Source organism: Rhincodon typus, chromosome 25 (assembly GCF_021869965.1).
Source record: "Rhincodon typus isolate 14 chromosome 25, sRhiTyp1.1, whole genome shotgun sequence".
In the NCBI taxonomy this organism is placed as follows: domain Eukaryota; kingdom Metazoa; phylum Chordata; class Chondrichthyes; order Orectolobiformes; family Rhincodontidae; genus Rhincodon; species Rhincodon typus.
Window position 1 is genome coordinate 21,299,913 of NC_063356.1, and position 25,087 is coordinate 21,324,999.

The following is a 25,087-nucleotide window of genomic DNA, read 5'->3' on the forward strand; positions in this document are numbered from 1 at the left end:
AATCTATTTTGCAGTGCCATTTTTTTTTGTGGAGATACCCTTGCCAGATTATAACACAATAGTTAGCATTCCTGACCCATCAGGAGGTACATGGACTCCTAAGAAACTTCTGGAAGATTACTGAAAGTTCACTCCATAATACTAGCCACTATTGTCTTTAATAGATAACACCGTGTGGAGCTGGAGGAGCACAGCAGGCCAGGCAGCATCAGAGGAGCAGGAAAGTTGATGTTTCGGGCCAGGACCCTTCATCAGAAATGGGGGAGGGGGAAGGGAGCTGGGAAATAAATAGACAGCGAGGAGGGGTGGGGTTGGGAAAGGTAGATGGGATGGTGATAGGTGATTGCAAGTAGGCAGTGGTGAGGATTGGTCAGTGAAGTGGGAGGAGCGGATAGGTGGGAGAGAAGTTGGACAGATTGTGTCAGGTCAAGGAGGTGGGGATGAGAGGCAGGGTTGCTCATGGCATGAGGCCGTCCCATCACTGCCTACCTGCACTCACCTATCACCATCCCACCTACCTTCCCCAGCCCCACCCCTCAACACATCTTGCACTGCATCGAAGAGCATGGACACCTGGGCTCCTGCTGCTTACTTCCTTGGCAACTTCCAACGATATCCTCACAGCCTTTGACAAAGGTTTCTCCCCTGTTTCTGGGGAATAGAATCATAGAAAGGTTACAGTCCACAACAAAGTCATATGGCTCATTGTGTCTATGTTGAGGGTGCAGAAGTAATTCAGCAAGACTCACTTTCCTGCCTTTGTCCCTGTAGCTGCAAATATTTTTCTTTTTTGATTTTATACAATTCTCTTTCAAAACCCATGACTGAACATGCCTCCAGCATATGCCCATTTGCATTCCAGATCCTAACCACTTGCTGAATGAAAAGAAATTTCCATTTATATTTTATCATTCACACTGTGTCCATGTGGCTGTGTCCTCCTGTTCTCAAATCCTTCTGCCAATAGTAACATTTTCTTTATCTAATCTTTCCAGACCCCTCATAATTTTGAACATCTTTATTAAGTCTTACTCTTCTCTAAGGAGGGACCGTTCTGAGGAAGGGTCATCGGACCTGAAACGTTAACTCTGTTTTTTCCTTCACAGATGCTGCCAGACCTGCTGAGCTTTTCCAGCAACTTCTGTTCTTGTTTCTGATTTACAGCATCCGCAATTCTTTTGGTTTTTATTTGGTTCTCAGTCATGTCTGCTATCATTTGAATGGGAAACATGAAAGTAAAAATGAAAATGGTGTGGTCGTATTAAAAAGCCAGTGACAGACACACTTAGTATAATGTGGATATCCCACACAATATCAGAACTGTCTGCTCCCAGTATGTTTCCCAGATAAGATGAGGCCAACTATGAGCTTGTTCAACAAAATCCTTGTAAATTTGAGAGGGGTGGGTCAAGTCTGGCTATTCTAGTAATTTTCTTTTATAATATGGTTGGTAGGAAAGTACCACGGGACTTTGTCTAAATGAACTTGCAGAAAGCATTTGAGAAATTTTGAAAAAATAAACAAGGGATTATCAGCAAAAGTGAAAGCACATGGTCGCAGGTAACTTTGTGAAGTGAGTTAGTTGTTTGATGAAAAATAGGAGGCAGAATGTATAATGGAAATGGAATCTGCTTTTTGAGAAATTAATTTTCTGGGGATCTGTACTGTATCTGTAGTGGGAAGCCATCAATGAATTGAAGGACAGGTCAACAGACTAATGGTCAACTCCTGACCTTACTTACCTGCAGAGCTGCTTTTCAGAAGTAATTAATTGGCTGTATTGTGCTTTTGGTTATCTTGATGATCGAATTGACGCCTCCTATGTGTAAATTCTTTCGTGACATATTTTGAACATACGTTGCTTCCTTTTGCCTGTTATGAATAGAATGTTATTTTTTTTCCTTGGTTTTTGTTGCCTGTTAATAAAATTAAGCTTTACTCAAATCAAAATGTCTGCAAAGAATAATGGTAAAACTAGCCAACTGGAACTCACTAATCTGGCTCATAAAACAACTGGAGCTTAGATGACACAATCAACATGGTTCCAAATTAACATCAGTTTCAGTCTGAACGAAGTCAGTTTCACAGCTGAAGAAAAATTAATGCCAAAGAATAGCAGTCAATTGATGAGAGGAAAATTTGAATTACATGTGCATTGAGTTCATAGCCGTGTAATTGCCTAAACGTGACCCTGCAAAGTTGACAATATGTTCAACCAGAAGTAGAAGCAGGAGATAAGAAATTTATAGTAGCAGTTTTTTTCAGTGTGTTCTGAATGTTTAATAGTGAAAGTTATGAACTCTTCCCTTGAGAATGCCTCCCTCCTCTTCTATATTTCAAACATGATAGTTGTAACAGTCCAAACCAGCCGGAATTGTCACCAAGGCGAAAATATCAGCTAACGTTAAACAAATACACCATGGAATGCAAGTCAGATGTGTTTTTGAATAATCAAGATTTACAGAGATTTGCATTTTCACCTCCCACCAGTTTATTTTTTGCCCCTTCATTCCCCAGCACTACGGAAACTGATTCAAGCTGTTATAAGACTTCAAATACACCTCATTTCTGAGTAGGTAACCTACTTGTGAAACAGATCCAGCAACTCAAAACTGGGCATCCATGAGATGTTGTTAGCGGAATTGTATTCATCCACAATCTGTAACCCAATATGTCTGCACTGGGGCCTGATGCTTTTCCAAAAATAACACTAAAGACTGCTTGAGAAGTTCTGAGAAAGGGTCACCGGACCCGAAACATTAACTCTGTTTTCTCCTTCACAGATGCTGCCAGACCTGCTGAGCTTTTACAGCAACTTTGTTTTTGTTACTGCTTGAGAACTTCCCAGTTGTTCCAGTGCAGTTATAACACTGGCATTTACCCAATAATGTGCAAAATTATCCAGGTATATGCTGCCTACAAAACGCAGGACTAATTCAACCTGACCAATGACTGCCCCATCAGTCAGATTTCAACCATAAGTAAAGTATTAGAACGAGTCATTGATATGTTATCAAGCAACACCTACTGAACAATAATCTGCTGACTGAGTTTGAGTTTCTCCAGGGTCACTTGGCTCCTGATGTCATTGCAGCCTTGATCCAATAATGGACTAAAGAATTGAACCACTGAGGTGAGGTGAGAGTGACTGCCTTTGACATGAAGGCAGCATTTGATCAAGTGTGGCATTGAAGAGCTGCAGAAAAACTAAAGTTAATATGCATAGAGGAAAACTTTCTGTGGGTTATAGTCATACCTGACACAAAGGAAGATGCTTGTGGTTGTTGGAAGCCAATCACTTGACCCCAGGACATCTCTGCCAGAATTTTTCAGAGGAGTCTCCTTGGCCCTACCATCTTCACTGTTTCATTGTTACTCTCCCTTTGTCATACAGTGAGAAGTGAGGATGTTCTCTGATGATTGCACAATATTCAGCACCCTTTGCGATTTCACAGATAGTGAAGCAGTCCATATCCAAATGCAGCAAGACCTGGATACTATCGACGGTAGGCTGATAAGTGGCAACCAACATTTATGCCATATAAGTGACAGACAATGACTACCTCCAACAAGAGAGAATCTAACCACCTTCCTTTAATATTCAATGGCATTACCATCACTGAATCTCTTACTATCAACATGCAGAGATTACCATTGACCAGAAACCAAACTGGACTAGTCATGTGGCTACATGAGCAGGTCGGAATCTGAGCTGAACTCACTTCCTGCCTATCCAAAACCTGTTCCCCATCTACAAGGCTCAAAGCAGAATTGTGATGGCATACCCATTGCCTGAATAGCTGCATTTCCAAAAATATTGAAGAAAACTAACACCATTGAGGACAAAGCAGCCCATTTGTTTGGAAACTGAAAGAACTGCGGATGCTGTACATCAGGAACAAAAACAGAAGTTGCTGGAGAAGCTCAGCATCTGTGAAGAAAAAAATCAGAGTTAACATTTCTGGTCCAGTGACCCTTCCTCAGAACCCGGACCTGAAACATTAACTCTGATTTTTTCTTCACAGATGCTGCCAGACCTGCTGAGCTTTTCCAGCAACTTCGTTTTGTTCCATTTGTTTGGAACTTCATCTTCCACCTTGAACATGCATCCCTCTACCACTGAAGCACAGTTTACAAAATGCACTTCAGTAAGTCACCAAAACCACTTCAACAGCACATTCCAAGCCTGTGACTTCCATATCAAGAAAGACAAAGGCAGCAGATGCATGGGAACACCACCACCTGCATTTTCCCCTCCAAGCCACAAACCGTTCTGACTTGAAACTATATCACTACTCCTTCATTGTTACTGGTTCAAAATTTCCAAACTCTGTTCCTAACAGCACTGTGGGTGCATCCACCTCACGTAGTCTGTAGTGGTTCAAGGTTGCTTGGCATTACCTTCTCTCGGGTAATTAGTGATGAGTTAGGAGTGCTGGGCTATCCAATAACACTCACATCCCAGGAGAGAATTTAAAAATTGACAGGTTGAATGGTATCTTGGTCCAGCTCCCTGTGCTTTGGGCCAATTGCTGTGCCAGTCTTGCACAAGAGGGTGGCACGGTGGCACATTGGTTAGCACTGCTACCTCACAGCACCAGGGACCTGGGCTCGATTCCACCCTTGGGTGACTGTCTGTGTGGAGTTTGCACATTCTCCCCATATCTGCATGGGTTTCCTCTGGGTGCTCCAGTTTCCTCCCACAGTCCAAAGATGTGCAGGCTAGGTGGATTGGCCATGCTAAATTGCCCATAGTGTTCAGGGATGTGTGAATTAGGTGGATGGGTCTGAGTGGGATGCTCTGAGGGTCAGTGTGGATTTGTTGGGCTGAAGGGCCTGTTCCCACACTGTAGGGATTCTATTCTAACTGGTGATCGCTCAGCTTCCTTTCTCCAGCCCAGTGTTCCCTAATGGATTTCTCTGTCCTGGAAAAACCATCATTGCCACATTTTTCCTTTAAAAAAGCCAAACTTGGCCTATCCCTCTCTTCCAGATACTTTCTAATCTCTAAATTCTGACTTAATTTCAAGTTCCTTAGAAATATCATTGGCTCTCAGGTGTGTTTGCAGCTTTTCCACAAATCGCTGACACTATTTAATTCTTTAACCTGTCGACGGCAATGACATCACCATTGTCAAAAGCACCAGTGATAAACTCTGCATTGTAACCAAAGCACTTTGTTCTTCCTTGTCGCCCATTCCCTGTTCTGAAGTATTAAACATGGGTGACAGCAATATCTATTTCTGGCACTTCTCCTTTAAGATCTAATTCCTCTTTGAACATGTCTCCACCACACTCTTAAGTAGCTCATTCCTGACCATAACCACACATTGTGTGAAAAAGTTTTATTGCATGTTGTTTTTACTACATTTATCCACTACTTTATATCTGCGCTGACTCATTCTCAATCCACTGATGATGGGGACAAATTTGTCCCTATCTGCTCTATTTTGATCTCCTGTGGGTTTGAATATCTCAATCAAGTCTCCTCTCAGCCTTCTTTCCTCAAAGGAGTACTTCTAACTTTTTAACTTCTCCAATTTATCTTCATAGCTGAAGTTCCTCATCACTGAAACTATCATCATAAACTGCTTCTGAACTCTGTCCAATGACTTCACATCCTTCCTAAAGTGTGGCGCGCAGAACTGGATGCCACATTCCAACTGAAGCCAAACTTTTATAAAATTCAACTCAACCTCTTGTACTCTATGCCCCTATTAATAAAGCCTAAAATGCTGTGTACTTTCTAAGCCACGTTTTTAACTCGTCCTGCTACCTTCAAAGACTTATGCACATATACACTCAGGACCCTTGTCTCTTCAACCTCCTTTGGACACTTGTCCTTTGGTTTGTATTATTTCTTTATGTTAATCCAATCAAAATGAATCACTTCACATTTCTCCACATTCATCTTTATCTGCGACCTGTCCACTTCTGGTGGAACTTCTTTTTTAAGTTCTGCACTGTCCTTCTGACAGTTTGCAATGCCTCCAAGTTTTATATCGTCTGAAAATTTTTCAATTGTGCCCTGTACACCAAGGTCTATATTAGGAAAAACAATGGTCCTTACACTAACCCCTGGGGAACTCCACTCCAAAACTTTTTCTTGCCCGAAAAATATCCATTAGCCAAAACTCTCTGTTTCCTGTCACTCAGACAATTCATGTTGCTACTGACCCTTTTATTCCCTAAGTTATAATTTGCTCATAAGACTATTGAGCAACATTGTATCAGACACCTTTGGAAATCCATGTACACTACATCAACTACATTCTCCCCATCAACTTTCTCTGTTAACTCATCAAAAAACTGCAGCAACTTGGTTAAACATGAGTTTCCCTTGATAAATCCATGCTGGCTTTCTTTAATTAACCTGCAATTGCCAATGTAACTATAAATTTTGCCTTGGAATATTGTTTCTAGATGTTTCCCCACCACTGAAGTTAAACAACTGGTCTCTAGTTGCTGGATTTACGTTTACACCTTTTTTGAACATGGGTGTAACATTTGCATTCCTCTAGTCCTCTGCCACCACCCTAAGTCTGAGGAAGACTGAACAATTATGACCAATGCCTCTGCAAGCTCTAGTTTCACCAGTCAATCTTCTTGCTGCATCTCATCCAATAATAATGCCTTGCCCATTTTAATTACAGACAACCTATTAGATACCTGCATCAACTTAAAACGCCTAGTGACCGAATTATCTCCTTTTTCACATGGCCCAAGTAGAAACTTCTTCATTGGTGCAGACAGATGCGCAGTAGTCATTTAATACCTCAGATGGGCTTTCCCATATCGATGTTCCATTATAAATACTGCTTGCACATTTGTGTAGAGGCCCCTGGATACTATAACCAGCTGTACATCCTTAATCCTCATCTTCAATTGCTGGATCATTGAGTCTTTCTGTCTTCTCCTGAAACTGTCCAGCTTGTTACTCATTGGCAAGTAGAATATATGACCAGGAGTGCTGCTTCCTCCCTCCTTAATATCAAGGGAATGCACTTGGGGAGCCTCTGCCTGGGTTTTGCCTAAAGACCCGGTTTCCTCTGGCAATATCTGAGCCTCCGAAGATCCCAGTGCAGATTTGGCCTCCCTGATGGACATTGCCAGTTTTCACTCCAACTCAGCCAGGCATCTTTCAATTCATCACCATGACTTGACATCTGTGTTGTGGAATCCTGCTAACCACACAAAACAATGTAACATGGGATTTGAACACATGGAAGGCTGAATGATCATGAAACAGGGATTCTTTATTCCACTGGCATCATTACAAACATGAAGGGAAATTAGGATTAAAGAAAGAAGTATTGACCGTATTTATATGGAATGAAGGCTGTGGTTTACATTGCGTTGAGGAATTCTTTGTCTGTCTGTTCCCTCTTCCTATGAACTCTCCTTCTGCCAAGGACACCCTTTCCTCGGGACAAGGTCTATTCTACTGCTCCACCTGCCCTCTCTCACCATTACCAACCACTGTTGGAGATCACAGCCCCTCTGCTCAGTGATCCCCCCTCATTATTGTCTCTTGCTGCTGGAAGTCCCATTTGAAGTGAATCAAACAATAAATGACCTAGAAAAAATGAAAGAACTGCAGGAAATCATCAGCATCAGCACCAAAACGGTGGCTCAGTTGGGGTGGCACAGTGGCTCAGTGGTTAGCACTGCTGCCTCACAGTGCCAGGAACCTGGGTTCAATTCCACTTTCGGGCCACTGTCTGTGTGGAGTTTACACGTTCTCCCCATGTCTGTCTGGGTTTCCTCTGGGTGCTCTGGTTTCCTCCCACAAAAATGTGCAGGGTAGGTGGATTGACCATGTTAAATTGCCCATAGTGTTCAGGGATGTGTAGATCAGGGGGATGGGTCTGGGTGGGATGCTCTGTGGATCGGTGTGGACTTGTTGGGCCGAAGGGCCTGTTTCCACACTATTCTACGAAATCAAAAACAGAAATTGCTGGGAAAGCTCAGCAGGGCTGGCAGCATCTGTGGAGAGAAATCAGAGTTAACGTTTTGAGTCCAGTGACCCGTCTTCAAAACAATTAGGTATATTAGCTATTCTAAAGATAAAATAAGGGTCGGTGTTTGCATCTCTAGTAGTCGCACTACTTGGTTAACACTGTATGTAGGAGAGATTCGCACTTGGATGAAATGGAGAAGTTACTTAACAAGAGGATTCGTGAGCAACACCAAAAACAGATGCCAATAAATGGTCCAATAATTAGAAATAAGACACTTGAATGACACAAAAAGAAGTAGGGGCTGGTGCTGCTACTGGTGGTTATAATAGCGATGGTGAAAGAGGTGCAGAAGCATTGCAGAGCATTTAAGTCACAATACAATGGTTTGATCAGTTTCAGAAGTGTTTGCTTTGCATAATATGAAATTATTGAGGGGCGGGGGGGGATGCAGCATCCACGAATCAGGCAACGACTGAAGAGTTCCTGAAAGAGCTGAATAGATCACTAACACAGGATACCAGCCAGAGAAAGCCTTTAACACAGACAAAGCTAGTGTGTTCTGAAGAAAACATCAAATTGGACCTGCTATAGAAAGGATATTATTAACTAGAAAGAGTGAAGTAAAGATTTACTAGGATGCTACCTGGACTGGAAGACTTCAGTTATAAGGAAAGTTTGGCCAGGCTGGTCTATAAAACCATGAGAGGCATTGATAAGGTAGATAGCCAACAGCTTTTCCCCATAGTAAGGCAGTCTAAAACTAGGTCTAGGCCCGAAACGTCAGCCTTCCTGCTCCTCCGAAGCTGCTTGGCCTGCTGTGTTCATCCAGCTCTACACCTTGTTATCTCAGCTCCAGCATCTGCAGTTCCTACTATCTCTAAAACTAGAGGGCATAGGTTTAAGGTGAGAAGGGAGAGATACAAAAAGGTCCAGGGGGTGATATTTTTTTCCCACACAGGAGGTGGTGAGTGTCTGGCTGCCAGAGGTAGTGGTACATTTTTTTTCATTTAAGAAACATTTAGACAGGTACATGGATGGTATAGTTGTGGAGGGCTATGAACCAAATGCAGGCAAATAGGACTAGGTTACTTGTGAAAATTGGGCAGCATGGGCAAGTTGGGCCGAAGGGCCTGTTTCCATGCTGTAGACCCCAATGACTCTATGACTCTATGACTTATGCATCAAAGGAAGAAAGGACAATCTTTAAAATAACAAAGGACAGGCTATCATCGTCACTGAGCACCAATGTGATCCACTGTGGCCCAATGCTGGTTTATAGGTCAGACCACCCTCAAAAATGAAAGGAAAAAGGTAAACCTCATATACCAGTTTTGTTGGAAGGCAGTTTGCAGTGCCTCAGTTACAGCAGCAGTGCTGTTCAGCTGGTTTGAGAATTCCTTTCTGTATAATGTCAAGAGAAAAAGAACGGTCGTTTTAGAGCCTATTTATCCGTAAAAATACAACTGGACAAACACCCTCACTTGCAGATTAGCATCTAGACATTGAACTTGTGTTTTCACCCCTATTAACTGACCTCGCACATCCAGATAATGGGGCAAGGAGTCATTGCAACCATACCAAAAGAGGTTTCAGACACAAAAGTCTACTCCATGGAGACATGCCTTTCAATGCTGACTGTGATTGCGGGAAAGAATTTAACATCCTTACATCAATTGGGATCATTGAGGACCCCGTGGGATAACATTAGAAAATTAACTGGATTCTATGCCTGTTGGATAAAGGTTTGGCCTGGGGCTGTGAATGATTTTTCAGGGTCCTAATGTGGACACCAAAGCAGCCAATTTTGTTGAATTGGCAAAACAAAAATGGAGGGAGCGATTTCAAGCTCTGGCCAGAGATATGGTGAAGGAGTTGCTGCTGCCTCATCAAGTGAAACTCTTGTCAAAAAAGTTAGTGTAGCTGATTAAATCTCATTTTACCCCTCAAATATGGCAGACCTCATGAGATCAGCTCAAGAATTGAAAGAAAAGATGGCAGACAATGATATAAACATAGAAAAAAGCATGATCTTTTACAGAGTGATTGATATTGCTATTGCTCCTTACTGAAAACATTGCAAAATTCGAAAATAAAAGGCAAAGCAGTCAAAAATAGTCTCTTTTTTTGTCTAATGTCACATCAACATCAACAATCACCTCACCAATTTCCTCAATCTCCACCTTCCAGCTGAAATTTTAGAGAGATGACTTATGACTGGCTCTCCTCCATATCGTGCACAGCCTCCTCTCAAATTCCCCAAAGATCCATTTTTAATCCTCTTCTTATAAATCCTGTATATTTTATTTCCTGTAACAGTATTCAAATGCATGTGATCAACCCGCATACATTTATGCAATACCCAACTCAACCTCTGTACTTTGATCTGATGACCCATTATGCATTTCTCTGACATTAAGACTTAAATACGCCAGAATTTGATGTATTATGCACAATTTGTTATTGAGAATATCAAAGCCACCATTTTCCACTCTCGACATCAACATTATTTTTGTTCCAGATTTGTGCTTCAAGCTCCATATCCTACCCAGTAATGGATTGCTTGCTTTCACTTGCCCTGCCTTACTCACTCTGCCAATCTAAAATGCATCTTTATGTCTTTGAATGTTATATTTCCCAATGTTTCCCAGTCTCCAGCATAAACTCTGTGAAGTTCTGCTCCCTTACCACTATACCACTGTAATCCCCATCACCTTCATCCTCATTGATTTAAAAACAGAAATTGCTGGCAAAACCCAGCATGTCTGGCAGCATCTGTTGACAGAAAGCGGATTTAATGTTTCAAGACTGCTGACTCTCCATCAGAATGGATAACAGCTGGGAAGAACTGGTATTTAAGCTGAACACATGATTAGAGGGGGCAGGGGGAAAGGAGAGGTGAATGGATAGGAAGAGATGGAGCCCAGAGAGTGATGGATATGAAAGGGCATCCAATATACGTTCTTCACCACCCTGTCTACCTGTGTTTATACCGTCAGAGATCAATGACCTTATACACCGATACCCCTTTGTTCCTCAGTGCTCTCTAGGGATCTACCATTCATTGTGTATGTCCTTCTATTATTGGACATCCCAAAACACTTCACCTAGCACTGGTCAGGATTAAATACCAACCGCCATTTCTCTGCCCAATTTACCAACTAATCAAGATCAGACTGCAGCTGGAGACCATCCTCCTCACTATCAACACCACCACTAATCACACTAATTCTACCTTCCATGTTAACGTCTGAATCATTAATGTACATAACAAGCACCAAGGGTCCAGCACCAATCCCTGCGGTACACCACTGGTCACAGGGCTTACAATCACAAAAACATCCCTTCACCATCACATTTTGCCTCATATTTGAAAGCCAGTTTTGGATTCAGTTTGCCAACGTGGCTTAGATCCCATAGGCTCTTATCTTTTGGACCAGTCTTCCATGTGTGACCTTGCTGCCGCTTCCTTTCAGACATTAGGATATAAGCCATCAGGCTGTAGGGGCTTGTCTGCTCGCAATCCCAATAGCTTGTTTAGTACTATTTCCCTAGTGATGATGATTGTTCTAAGTTCCTTCCTTTCTATAACCCCTGCACAATGGTCTGACACAACTGAATGCTTTGGTAGGCTCTTCACAAGGTGGTTACGAGTGATATCGGTATGTGTGAGCTTGGAGGAGCGTAACAACCAGACCTTGGATGGACAACAGATCTCTTTCCATGAAGATATTGGTGAACCAGTTGGGCTTTGTGGCATTATGACACTTTTACTGACACAATCTTTTTATTTAGAGATCTTATTTTTTTGAAATTTAATTCTCAGACTGTTGTGGTGGGATACGACCTTCCTTTCTCTGGGTATTGATGTTCCCTTCTTCGAGCTCATTCTAATAACATAATGGTGAAAACCAAAGACACATTTTGGTGGTGCTTCTCACATCCAGGAGTTAAAAACTTTGAAATGCTTTCTGGATTTTACAAACTGCTGAGAAGTCATGGAGCTGGAAAGAGGTCTTTACTTCAATACAACTTCTGTGTATTTGTTTTTATTGCAACCGCAAAAATATTAGTAAGAAATTTAATTTTACAAAAACAAATAATGGCTGCACCCTTCACAGAGTTTCAAAGCCATCAGTTTTGAGGAAATCATGGGATAAAATCGCTGGAATTCAAATCATCACAACAGCAGAACCTTGCTCAGATAAAGTGGTCTGTGAATCTGTTATCTCTTTGTATTCTGATCTCCTTCTATCACGTCCATCATATCCAAACAGATGTGGAGCTTAAACACTGGCATAGACTGAAAAAACAGAGTTACATTGTCTGTTTCTGAACTTCAAACATCTCTGTGACCTCTTATATTGCTAGGTTTAAAGAAATAACCTGGGGTTCCAAAGAACTAATCTTGCATCTGCAGTTAGTTGAAAGCCATGATGTTCTATTTGGTTCTCAATTTGCACCGAGATGGTGCCATCCCACCTCCCCCCCCAACCCATCGGTTGAAAATTTGAGGCAAACCCATCTCTACTTGGTCAGGTCACTCGCAGTGATACGACTCGCATTGGATTGTTAATTGGCTCACATGGGACCTCCATCCTCATTTGAGAGAAACGCCTGCTTGAGAGAGTTGCCGGGAGTGGTGACCACTGCTGAGGGCCATGGGCAATCCCAGCAGACAGAAACCATGTTGCTGGACATCCAGTTAAGTCTTTAGTATCGTCAGTATCAGTCCAGCAGGCCCCAGGGAGGTTGGGGTTAGGTTTGTGAGGCAGTAGGAGCATGAGGAAAAAGGTTCTGGCTTTGGACGCTGCCTCCATTGAGTACAGGGCAAACCACCCTCCCTCAGTAAAATCTCAGTGGCAGTGGGAAGATGCCATTTTGTAGCCATTCATTGGCCTCAACTGATCCAAGGGCGTGTCAGCTCCCCAGTGCCTCAGTTGCTATTCGTAAATTATAAGAGGAAGTGGGTAGGTGATGATTGCCGTTCTGTTGCCATGGTACCGAATTGAACAGCCTTTCTACCTGCAAGCTAATTCCTGAGGGGCCCGCAAAATGCCACACTATGATTAGGAGTAATGGCTGGGCATGGTCCCTATAGACCAACGAAACAGATTATTGCTGGGTACGAGTTAACTCTTGACTGTCTCTGCAAAGGAAATGGTACAGGAGAAAGACCAGAGATGCTAATAAAAAATATGTATATGAAGAGTGTGGGTGTGTGTTTCTCTTGTGTTTGTGTGCAATGTGTCTTCTTCTGTGTGTGCGTACAATATGCCTGTGTTGTGTTTGCATCTTGTAGGATTTTTTGTATATTTTCATTCATGGGATGTGGCTGTAACTGGCGAGTTCAGGATTTATTGCCCATTCCTAATTGTCCTTGAGAAGGGTGGTGGTGAGCAATCTTCTTGAATCACTGCAGTCAGTGTGGTATAATGTCCTTTGATGTTGCTTGTTCCATGGGAAATTCCAGGTTTAAAACACAGTGATGTTGAAGGGACGGTACCATCCTGTTGCTATTCTTCTGGGTGGCAGAAATTAGGATTTGGAAACTGACGTTGCAGGTGCCTTAGTAATTTTCTTCAGTGCACCTTGTAGGTGGTACTCACTGGAGTCACATTGCACCAGTGGTTAATCTTAAAGATGGGTTATTAATCAAGAAGCTGCTTTTTCCTACATGATGTCAAATGTTTTGAGAGTTTTGGAGCTGCAGTCTTCCAGGCAAGTTGAGAGTGTTCTGACTCACTTGGGACATGTCTCTTGGAGATGGTGGACAAGCATTGGTGAGTCAGGATGTAGCCACAGAATATTTAGTTTCTGACTTGTTCTAGTAGCCTCAGTATTTTCCGGACTTATTTAGATACATTTCTGCTCATGTTGACCCTCATTTCCAGCCAAGAAAGTTGAGGAATGGTGGAGAATTCATCAAAGGTAATATTGTTTAATGTTATGAGGAGGTGGTTAGACTCTCTCTTGTTGGAGATGCATTGCATGCTGTGGATGTCACCACTTATTAGTCCAAGGCTGGATGTTAGTAAGAGTTATAGAACAACAAGGCACAGAAGGAGGCCTTTTGTTCCATTGTGTCTCTGTTGCTTCTTTGAAAGATTGATTCAATTCGTTCCACTGCTCTGTTCTTTCCCTATAGACTTACAATAATTTCCACCTCAAGTATTTGTCCAATTCTCTTTTGTAATTTACTATAAAATATACATCCAACAGCTTCTCAGGCAGTGAGGCCCAGGCCATAACTTTTGTGTTATTTTGTGATCTCATTTGATGTTCCCAACAATGTCTAATACATTGAAATCTTGTGATGCTGTGGGGGATTGTTCCTGCCTACAAACCAGAAGCGCTCGGTTTGAGTCCCACTGGATAGTCAAGGAAAGTACATTCAGAATGTATGAGTTGAATGCCAAATGCAAATCTTTCTAAACATGGTATTAGTAGGCAATAGGGCGTGATGGAGTGAGAGTCCTCATCAGCTGTGTGATAGATAGACTTCAATTATCACCGTTTACCATGCTGGACCAGAGCATGAATGTAAAAGTGTGTGTTGCTAGACTCCTGGCATGAACAGTAAGAACACCACAGTGTGTAATCCTGCTGTGAAATGGCTCAGTTTACTTTACTATGTTAAGTGTCCATATAAATATAAGATGTTATTGTTTGTGTTTTGAGTATGTGGTGTATGATATTTGCCTGGTGTGTGACATATCAAATCAATTTACTTCAGTGTCAATCAAAAACATATTACTTCCATTCCCTCTCCTCACCTCACATTTCACAAACTTGTAAATATAATGGAAAATCGACTAGTTTCTTTGTAAAGTGACAGTACATACCATTTGAACAATAATCTGGTGAGTAATGAAACCAGATCAGGAAGATTCCAGGTTCAATTGTTGATCTTTATGGGGTTAACTAATAACAGTCTGAGCAGAGGACGAGTTGTTATCAATAATTTTAAATCCCATAGCTTAGGGATTGGCATTCGATAACTCTTATTTAAAATACATGTTTTTTAAATGTTGGACAAAGACAGGATGAAGGTCAGTGACAATGTTTCCCACAGTAGTGTAGTCTGCCAATATTCAATGTTATGGCTCACACACATACACAACACACACACACAAATACACACACACACACACACACACACACACACACACAGATACACCCCCACCCCCACAAACACATGCACACGCATACTCATACACACAGCACACACACACACAAATACATGCCACATACAGAGACACCACACACACACATAAACATGTAACACACACAAACACGCAACGTGCGCGCGTGCACACACACACACACACACATTGCACATAACCATTCTCCCATCTCAAACATAACAAGCATCACACACAATCCCCTTTTCCTCCAACCCTCTCACTCCCACCATATACATATACATATAACAAGATGCTTCATTCTGCAGAGGGATTATATCCCAATGAACTACTAATGCCTCCAAGTTTGGTGGAAAAATATTAAAACTGAAAGTGCCAAATTCTGTTTGGGAAATGTTACTTCTTAGATTAAGCTCTACATTCTGTTTTTGTTGAACTTTCAAACAGATGATGTCTAAATTGGTCTCAGTGGTATTAGTTTTACTGTTCAGTTAACAGTAAAGTTCAGAAGAATATATCACATTGAAGGGAATGAACAACATCCAAAGCAATTCAAACTTTGATGGTAACTTTGGCTTTTAAGACATAAAGACATGAGTGGTCAGAAATTAAATACATTGTATGTTCAGAAAATTACATTTGAAAAATACTTCTCTAACTCTTGGTCCCAATTTCAAGTTTAGAAATTCATTCCTCTTGATACGGGAAATGTAGGACTCAACAAGCAGAATTATTTCTTCATTGTAACAATTGCTTGAATGTCCCCAGAAGACACAGGGGAATTTAAGAACATAAGAAATTTGGACCGGAGTTCACCATGTGTTACTTGAGCTGCTCTGTCTTTCAATAAAATCACGACCAATTTTCAACCTCATCTCCACTTTTCTGCCTGTCCTCATATCCCTTAAATCTACATTTTAGAACAGCATTTAGTTCTGGGACTAACCTAATGGAATAAGTAGAGTTCAGCAATTTGTCCTTCTTAATTGAGTGTAAGTGACTGGCAATCTTGATCAAAGTTAAGTTCTCAACCACTTAAAGTACATGAAACCTTCTCCTGACTATTCTCAATATGGTTGAAACATTCTAACTTTGCTGCAGAATGTACAGAGTCCTGAATACTGGTCAGCTGCAGTGCCATAAATATGATTTTATACAGGCTGCTTCAAAGATCTTTGTTACAGAACTAGTGTATATTTTGCCAAAATAAACAGAGTAGACAGGAAAATATCATTAAACATGCTTCGAAGTGAGTGCCTAAAACCCACAAAGCTGGCCAAGATTTCCCTTACATGCAATACACTGTGTACACAGGAGCAGCAACTGCTTTTCTACATCTCTCTGAAAATGTGTGTGATGTACACCTCCTTCAGTTAGAGAGTTACCAGGTTAGTGAAACCATTTTAAGCACTCTCTTCTCAGTGATTATGGTTATGAACTATTCTAAAGTGGCTGCTTGATGACGAACAGGACAGCTCTGAGATTAATCAGGAAAGATTAATCTAGCTATTGCAGTGGGGAACTGTGCTGAAGTGAAATACTGCACGTTCTTTGGCTTTTCATAGCCAGTATTGGAACTGCAAAAACGTACGCCTGTGTGACTCAAGTCATGTTTACCAGCTTTTATCAATTCCAATGTGATAGAGTGCAGGGATAGAATGTGGCTTTTTTTTGGGAAAATAAATTAAATGAAGAAAAATGAATTCCACCATTGTGCAGTCTCAATCTTCAACTATGACGCTGTAATTGTGACTACTTCAGTGGTTGCTACGCATTCTGAGATGTCCTGTGGCCATGAAAGGTGCTATTGAAATGCTAGGCTCTCTTTGGATTACATTTCCTTCAGCATTACTCTTTGCCTTGCTGGTTATGCTGACCTACTTTAAGGATCAGATTGGTAGGAGAAGTAACTCAAATCACGCTGATATTTACATTTCACTCTGAAGACTAATAAAAGATTTTTAAACAGTCTACTAAAACTGTCCAATAAATGGACCTAAACTTAGAAAACCAGAGTTTAACCGCTCTCTTTTGCATAAGCTCAATAGCTTGCTGATAGAGTCCAGCGGAAAGCCAGAGAGGTGGGACTGTCATTTTGGATAACTTTAATATGCTGTTCTGAGGTTATTAGTGCCTGACTGTGCCTGAAGTACTGTGATCACTCTGTCCATTGAAGAAACATGTGAGGTAGTTGAGAAATCTCTGCTTGTGAGATTAGCCATATAATGGCTGTTTATTAGGTTACCAACTGGATCATGACATTTGCTGCCTTTGTTTTTTCAGAACATGTTGGGTTAAGATATGAAAAGTTACATTTTAAAATTTCATATTGACACAGACTGAGCTGTCACCAGATACTGGTAAATTCTCTGCTTCTTTTCCACTACATTTTAATTTCAGTAGGAATGGTTCGATTCCTATCTTATGTTGACAGTAAAAAGATGGCTTAAAGTGTATGAGAGACTTGTACCTATCTTCACCAACCCTGGAAAGCAGAAATATACCCAATATTTCTCAGTCAGCTTGATGATTGACAGTATATTTGGAATATTGCGTTCAATTCTGGTCTCCCTGCTATAGGAAAGACATTGCGAAACTTGAAAGGGTTCAGAAAAGATTTACAAGGATGTTGCCAGTGTCAGAGGGTTTGAGATATAAAGAAATGCTGAATATACTATTTTCCTTGGAGGATTGGAGGCTGAGGGGTGACCTTACAGAAGTTTATAAAATCATGAGGGACATGAATAGGGTGAATAGTCAAGGTCTTTTCCCAGGGGTAGGGGAGTCCAGAACTAGAGGGAATAGGTTTAAAGTGAGACGGGAAAGATTTAAAAGCGACCTAAGGAGCCATGTATTCATGCAGTGGGTGGTGCATATATAGAATGAGCTGCCAGAGGAAGTGGTGGAGGCCGGTACAATTACAACACTTAAAAGGCATCTGGATGGGCATATGAATAGGAAGGATTTAGAGGGCTATGAGCCAAATGCTGGTAATCGGACTAGGTTAATTTGGAATATCTGGTTGGCATGGACAAGTTGGACTGAAGGGTGTGTTTCTGTGCTGTACAGCTCTGTGACTCTATGACTCTATATTTGTTGCAATAGAGGCACTGCGAACTATTATTAATCCCATTGGATGGAATCTTCCCAGCCACTGAACATCGTTTCCCTCGGCAAGAAATTAGAACCCAGTAGCACCAATAAACTTAATGCTTTTGGAGACTTATTTTAGCTAGCAATGATTGGGAAAAGGCTGGCTTTGATCACTGAGTGAAGAATTTCCAGGATGTGCTACAGAATTGTTTCTGACAATTTTTTCAGAAATACAATTCTTAAAAGTGAACATAAAGGCAGCAACAACTGGTGCCAATCAGGGCCTGGCAAAATCAATGTCCAATAGAATGTTCAGTCAGTAAGAAAACGTGGATACTTTGTCTCACTGCTGGGAGCAATGGGACAAAACTTACCAAGGGTATGAAGACACAGCCTCCCACCCCTCCACCCTAATAACTCAATCCAGTGGTGGATGTAATGTTCATGAGACAAAAACTGGAAGCTGATACTTGGATATGAGCCACCCATTACACACCTCTCCTATTTTCCGTCCTATTGCCTTCTTTGATATGGTTTTAAAGTGTTGCCTATTATTCTGAATTAAGGTAAATGCTGACAAATATAAAAGTTTGCAACAGCCTAAAGCATTATCATGGTAATTACATTACATGCTGCGGCCACTCCTCACCCTGACCTGGAGCAGAATTTCACGGCCTATATAATTAATCTCCTGAGGAAAAACTTTTCAAAACATATAACTGTGTGAACGTTCTCTATCATTCCCTGAAGAAATCTAGCAAAACTTTAGGACATCTATCTAACTGTGCAGGTTAGATAGTTCAATCCTGGCCAGCTGTATTCACAGATGAATTTTCCATCATGGGAATCAATGCATTCCTTAGAGCATTTATTTAGTCTTGTTCATGCTTATTATAACTTTTCATTCTGTTCTTAATCAAATATTTTCTCATCTCCTTTTGTAAAGGAATGAAATGAAATAGCATTAAATATATCTACAGGTTTTTGAAATGTCTTCAAATTTTTCACTTTGCTTGTAGTTTCATTAATTTTGTACTCAGCTCTTGCTGGTTTGAAATCATAATCGTATGCTCAATTTCAAGCATTCATTTCATATGCACCTTTCAAATCTTGTCTGTATTTTCTTCGATGAAAACTAATTCAAGTCCAGCGAGACTCTCTGAATTCTAGAACCAGCTTTTATGCTCCTTCCTGAAACCCCTCACACATAATTTGAGAAATGTCAGATGATTACAATAAATCATCACCTGGAAGAGGATTTCTTTTTATTCGTCATTGGATGTGTGCACTGCTGGCTAGGTCACCATTCATTGTCCATCCCTAAATGCCCTTGAGAAGTTGCATAATGGTCTGAAAGAGTTAATGCTATGGGGTGCCTTAAGCATCATTCATTATAATGCTGCCATACAGAAAGGATGGAAGAACAGCTAAGGATCTTTAAGGAGTGAGACTCACCATCCAGGACCTCCCCACAGACTCTCAGCAGAATCTTACAGGGGCCTGTGCAACGTGGGTGATAGCAAGATTTATGGTGGAATCAGGTGAGAAGTCTGGCAAAGCCCATTTTGTTGTCAGGAACATCTTACACCATCTTCTGAGTGGCGAGGTACATTTCTCATTTGGAAGCAGTGAGTTGCCAATTAATGGGGATGATTATTTGTTAAATGCTGTGCTAATGGCCAACCTGCCTTACTAATATTTAGCGGCCTATCTTACCAAATGCACAGAACAAGCTAGATGTGAAATTTCTTGAAATGGAAGTCAGAACGGGCACCTGGCAACTTCAGCTTGCTGCTTGATCTGAAGAACCTCCATGTTGGATACCGAGCAATGTCAAGCTCCAAAGCATGACATGTGGCAGCCACTTAGAGACCTCATTACACATCTCTGATCCACATATAAGATGCTTCTGCATCTCAATGCTGCACCTCAGGATGTGCTGACAACTCTCATTGTAATGCTGCAGCAAGGACACCGTGTGCTCAGAGACACATATCCAGCTCATGAACTAGACCAGGACTGCAACACCAGGGCCTTTGCTCATTGTCATAACGCACTCTCATTCTAAGTCCAACTGGACACTCACAGCATCCCCACCCCTGCTTTTCCTTGCCTTGCTTTTGTGCAGTTTGCCCCCTTAGCCAGAGCTAACGGACTCACATGGCTTCACTCTTGCCTTGACATTTAGTGCCAACACAAGGCTAGGAAGCTTGTTGGGGTTGTCAGTGGTCCTCAGTCAACTCATTGAGTCATAGAGTCATGCAGCCCGGAAACAGATCATTCGGTCCAACTCATTCATGCTGACCAGATATCCTAAATTAATCAATCTAATCCAATTTGCTAACATTTGGTCCATATCCCTCTAAACCCTTACTACTTATATACGCATCCAGATGTCTTTTAAATGTTGTTGTTGTACCAGCCTCCACCACTTCCTCTGGCAGCTCATTCCATACACGCACTATCCTCAGCATGAAAACATTGCTCCTTAGGTCCCTCTTAAGTCCTTCCCCTCTCACCTTAAACCTATACCCTGGACTCCCTTACCCTGAGAAAATATCCTTGATTATTCACTCTATCCATTCCCCTCATGATCTTATAAACCTCTATAAGATCACATCAAGACTGCCTTCTTTCAGGGGGTTCTGACACCGTAAGTCAATAGCAGCCTCCAATACCCGTGCTGGGGCTTGGACACAGTCAGTCAACCACCCAGGTGGTCAGAGTCAGGATGCTGTCCAATGAGATATGAGGAGCTGAATGCTAGGCAACCCATCACCCAAACTGATACCTTCTACTATATTGTGGTGAGAAATCCCAGTAGGTCTAGTGGCAAGAAACCTCTAAAAATACTCACTGCAACTCACATTGAATGAAAGAAATATTAGCTTCAGCTCAAAGTAACAATGTCTTTCTCATCAATGTAATTTGTCTCTGATTGATAACATGCAATCACATACATCTTGTTTAAGACAAGAGCATCTTATTATTAGACAAGCTTGTGACTTACCCCTGCCATATCAGATGAAGAGAGTCCTGTAGATCCCTACCTGGAAGAGGACAGTGGCAGTAGGTCTATCCCTAGGTAACAGCAAGAGCACAGAAAATCTCTTACCACACGGTCATCAGTGGTGAGGGTTGTTCATACAACAATGGTGAACAACCTTCTTGAACCACTGCAGTCCATGTGGTGGAGATACATCCATACTGCTGTTAGGAAGGCAATTCCAGGATTTTGAATGAGCTACAGGGAAGGAATATTTTGAATATTTGGAACATTTTTATGGTGACTTTAATAGTAAAATCAAGAATCATTAAAACATAATCTTTCAGTCTTTCTCACCTGTTACTTAAGTATTGAAGGAAGAAGTTGCAGGCTAGTTTCACGAGATAGTTCCAAGTCAGGATGCTTTGTGGTTTAGAGGTGGTGGTAACGTTCCTATGTGGTTGCTGACCACCAAAATGGACAGTTGGCAGGCAGCCTGAATTATAACACCATTTGCTTCATTTACAAGTCCTTTCTCTATGTACAGTCAACCTTGATATCAATCATTAAATATTTCCTGTGACGGTGAGTGTAGGTGCTTCGTGGGGATTGTAATTTTCAACTTTGTTGATTTTCCTCAGTGATTACTGTTGGAAGTCAATTTAAAATAAATGCTAAGTTTCCCAAGTGGTTGTAAACCTCTGACGATAAATGTAGTCAGTCATTGTGCAGATAATATTTAATTATCTTCCAGTAAATGCCATTTTTAATGTCTTTATTATGTCACTAACCTATGTCTGGTGGTCAGTATGCAATTTAGTAAAGATAACTTGACGGCAGCTGCTAGGAGTTTAAAAACAACTTGCAACAATTTTATTAGTTCTTGTACGAAATATGAGCCAAAGTTTGACACAAATCCTATTCAGAGAGAGAACAGACATGTTTGTAACGCATTATGAAGTTAATGTGTGAGATAGAAATCAAATGATGATGGTGCATACAGCAGTTACTTTAGGTATATTTCTGAACATTTTTACAATGACGCTAATCAGAAAAACAAGAAGCTTTGAAACATATTGTTCCACCTCTTGTCACTTTAACACTTTATTCTTTGTTGTGACAGGAACCAATCGGCGCAGGCTTGGAGGGCCGAAGGGCCTGTTCCTGTTCTGTAATTTTCTTTGTTCTTTGTTCTAACACATGTAATTTAAGCATTGATGGGAAAAGGTGCATACAAGTTTCATGTCTGGAAACTACCTTCAGTTCATCGGTCAGAGGAAATCTATTCTTCGCATGCGTGTTGAATATCACACAATTAGATTTTGACTGTAAAGAGATTTGTGGATGGAGAGTGATCCCAGTGGAGTCTCTGTCCAAGAACGTTCTTTTAGACAGTGATTAATATTGGCAAGGGAACGATCCAGAGATGCTGATAAAATGCAATGTCTTACAGTCTTGTTCTTGCTGGACTTGCAAGGAATGGTTAAATGATATTGGATGCTTGTAAATAATAAGTACAGATTAGAAATTCCATAAGCTCTGAGACACAGTCCCATGGAGAGACTTTTTTGCCTCCATCCTCCTAGAGTAGAATTTTGTTTGACATTTTGGTTGAGAAACTCTGGTAGGTACAATGACCGAGTTGTGTTTCCCTACTTGCTGGGTGCTACAGTAATGTGACATACCGACAACTCCCTTGTGTCACACTTGATTTTTTTTAAGAAAGCGGTGGAGCATTGACAGTTTGCTGATGATACCGAGCATATGCAGCAAGTTGGGGTTCTGCTGATTGTGTGGAGCTGCTACAGGCAGCGTGGGATAACTTCCTACTGGTGGCATAGTGAGAAGGGAGACGTGACTCAAGGGTTTTTTTTCATTAATGTGTTTTCTGCCCAACGGCAGTTTGATGGCTCATCATCTGTTGATGCTCCTTCATCTGAGATGTTTCCTTCATTTGGCAGTTTTTGTTAGTGGTGGTTAACATTGCCTTCCACTCACAGTGAACAAGTCTGTTTCAGCCAGATTGGGAATTGAACTTGTAAATCTGGTATTGTTTTGACCAGGATGCCAGCCATCTAGCCATCCGTTCTGACCAGTCCCTGAGGAAAATAGCTTTGTGGAAGAAAATTCAGTTGATTATACTATTTTGTATTACAAAACAAGGAAGTACTTTGAACAAAAATACCCACTTTGATTAGCTGTTTTAAAAACAATTTTGGCATTTAATCACATTAAGTAAATCTGTTTACATAGCCCTTTGTTTGCCAGTTTCTAACTATTAACTAATTTTGAAACATTTTGATTTAAGTGGTAGATATAAAGCCAAGTTTGTAATTGTCTAATTGGGGCCTAAATGAAAAGATTTATGTGGCAGGTTCTAAGGTTAGTGTAGGAAAACAATTAAAGGCAGGAAACCTAACATTTAATCCTTGGATTCAGTTATCTGGATCAGTGACACATTTGATTGCAATGTCTACAGTAGATTGCAAAAGATACAAGACATAGAATTAGACTCGTTTTTTTCAGCACTATGGGTGTTTTGCCTTAAAATAACATCTGCGATGTATGTGCAGCTGCATGGTGCTACTTGCATTTGGTGAGAGGATCTTCCACTGGAAGTATGCAGAGAAGGCAGACCATTACATTGCTAATTATCACTGTTCAATGTTAAGGTACAGATTAGCTTCCATTCAGCAGCAATGAGGATTCCCCACCCTACCCCCAACCCCTGCTCAATCTCCTTGTTATCATTACAAGCACTGGTCAATTACTTTCAGACTATTTGATGGTTTTGCTGAGATGTGGAAGTTCATGGTGCTGTCTACAGTTGTCTTAAGCCACCGAAGCCTATAAGAAATGTCTAAGAGTGGCTCTAGAACCTGGTTCTGCCTTTAACGGTGTGACAGTTTACAGACATGGGTGAATCGTTTGCATGGGACTAAACGTAGACCATGGGACTACAGCATGACTGGGTGAATGAGCAGAGGTGATACAGAGAAGGACAAGCTGCTTGAAGAGTGAGGGGGAGGAAGGGGTGTTGTTGGCAGGAGGCCATTTCTGCCTCGGTTATTCAGGGAGCATGGCAGCAAGCTGCGCTTGCTTGGTCATTTTTAGCTTTTGCTGCTGCACTCACGATGTTGAGTGGCTTTTACTTGTGTTATCACCCATCAGACACTGTATCATGGCTGAGTTGAAAATGTTCTCACGGGGTTGGACACTACTTCCACAGTGGAGAGGCTGGATTCCATATTCTGTGCAAAGCCATGTGCAAAGTTGATGCTGGGTTTCTCCATTGTGTTCGACAAAAGCAATCTGGAAGACATCAACTCAAGTATTTAAATATGAGTACCCTTCTGCCTTTATTTGTAGACTGTCTCTGACGTTCTCACTTGAATCCTTTGCAGTAGAATTTCTTGCCCCATGGTGAGCTAGCTTGTCTGTATACTTATCCCCAGCTCTAACTGTAGGCTACTTGCACCTAGTATTTTATCACATGCAGATCTCACCTTTAAGTTATCCTGTAAAGTAGACACATTGTCGACATCTATGCTGGTAACTAAAAGTGACAATGTTCCTTCTTTGTCGCTATCTTCCTTCAATCTCTTTCTTTTCCACCTAATCCTAGCCAGGATGCAATTTCTGGGTATCATCAAAGAGAACGGCGCAGGGATGGAGTTGCCATGAGGGAAATGGGGGGAGTTGGGGGGAGAGTCAACGTGTGAAGTATTTTCATCATTTGCAGTTTGTGAATCAGAAGAGAATGTGGGATGAAAGGGAAGTGAGATCTTAGAGGAGGATTATGTCAGAATATATAGTTACCTTCTATGGCCTCATCATAGGTACAGTGTTGATTCTGAGTCTGACCTTCTCCTTGGAGACATATGGCAGTTGCAACTTCGAATGAC

The 25,087-nt window shown here is 41.3% G+C and overlaps 1 protein-coding gene across 6 annotated transcripts in view; it reads left to right on the forward strand.

Annotated features, from left to right (window-relative positions):
- Positions 1-25,087, forward strand: part of LOC109915502 (tetraspanin-18) — a 116,840-nt gene that overhangs the window by 11,204 nt on the left and 80,549 nt on the right. Inside the window, exon 1 of one of the 6 annotated variants that reach the window (XM_048612230.1) lies at positions 16,399-16,491. The exons of 4 other annotated variants lie outside the window; for them this stretch is intronic. The gene's annotated coding sequence lies outside the window, so the exon portion shown is untranslated. Of the gene's footprint in view, positions 1-16,398; positions 16,492-25,087 lie in introns of those variants that run through there. One more of the 6 variants, XM_048612233.1, reaches the window with a different exon arrangement.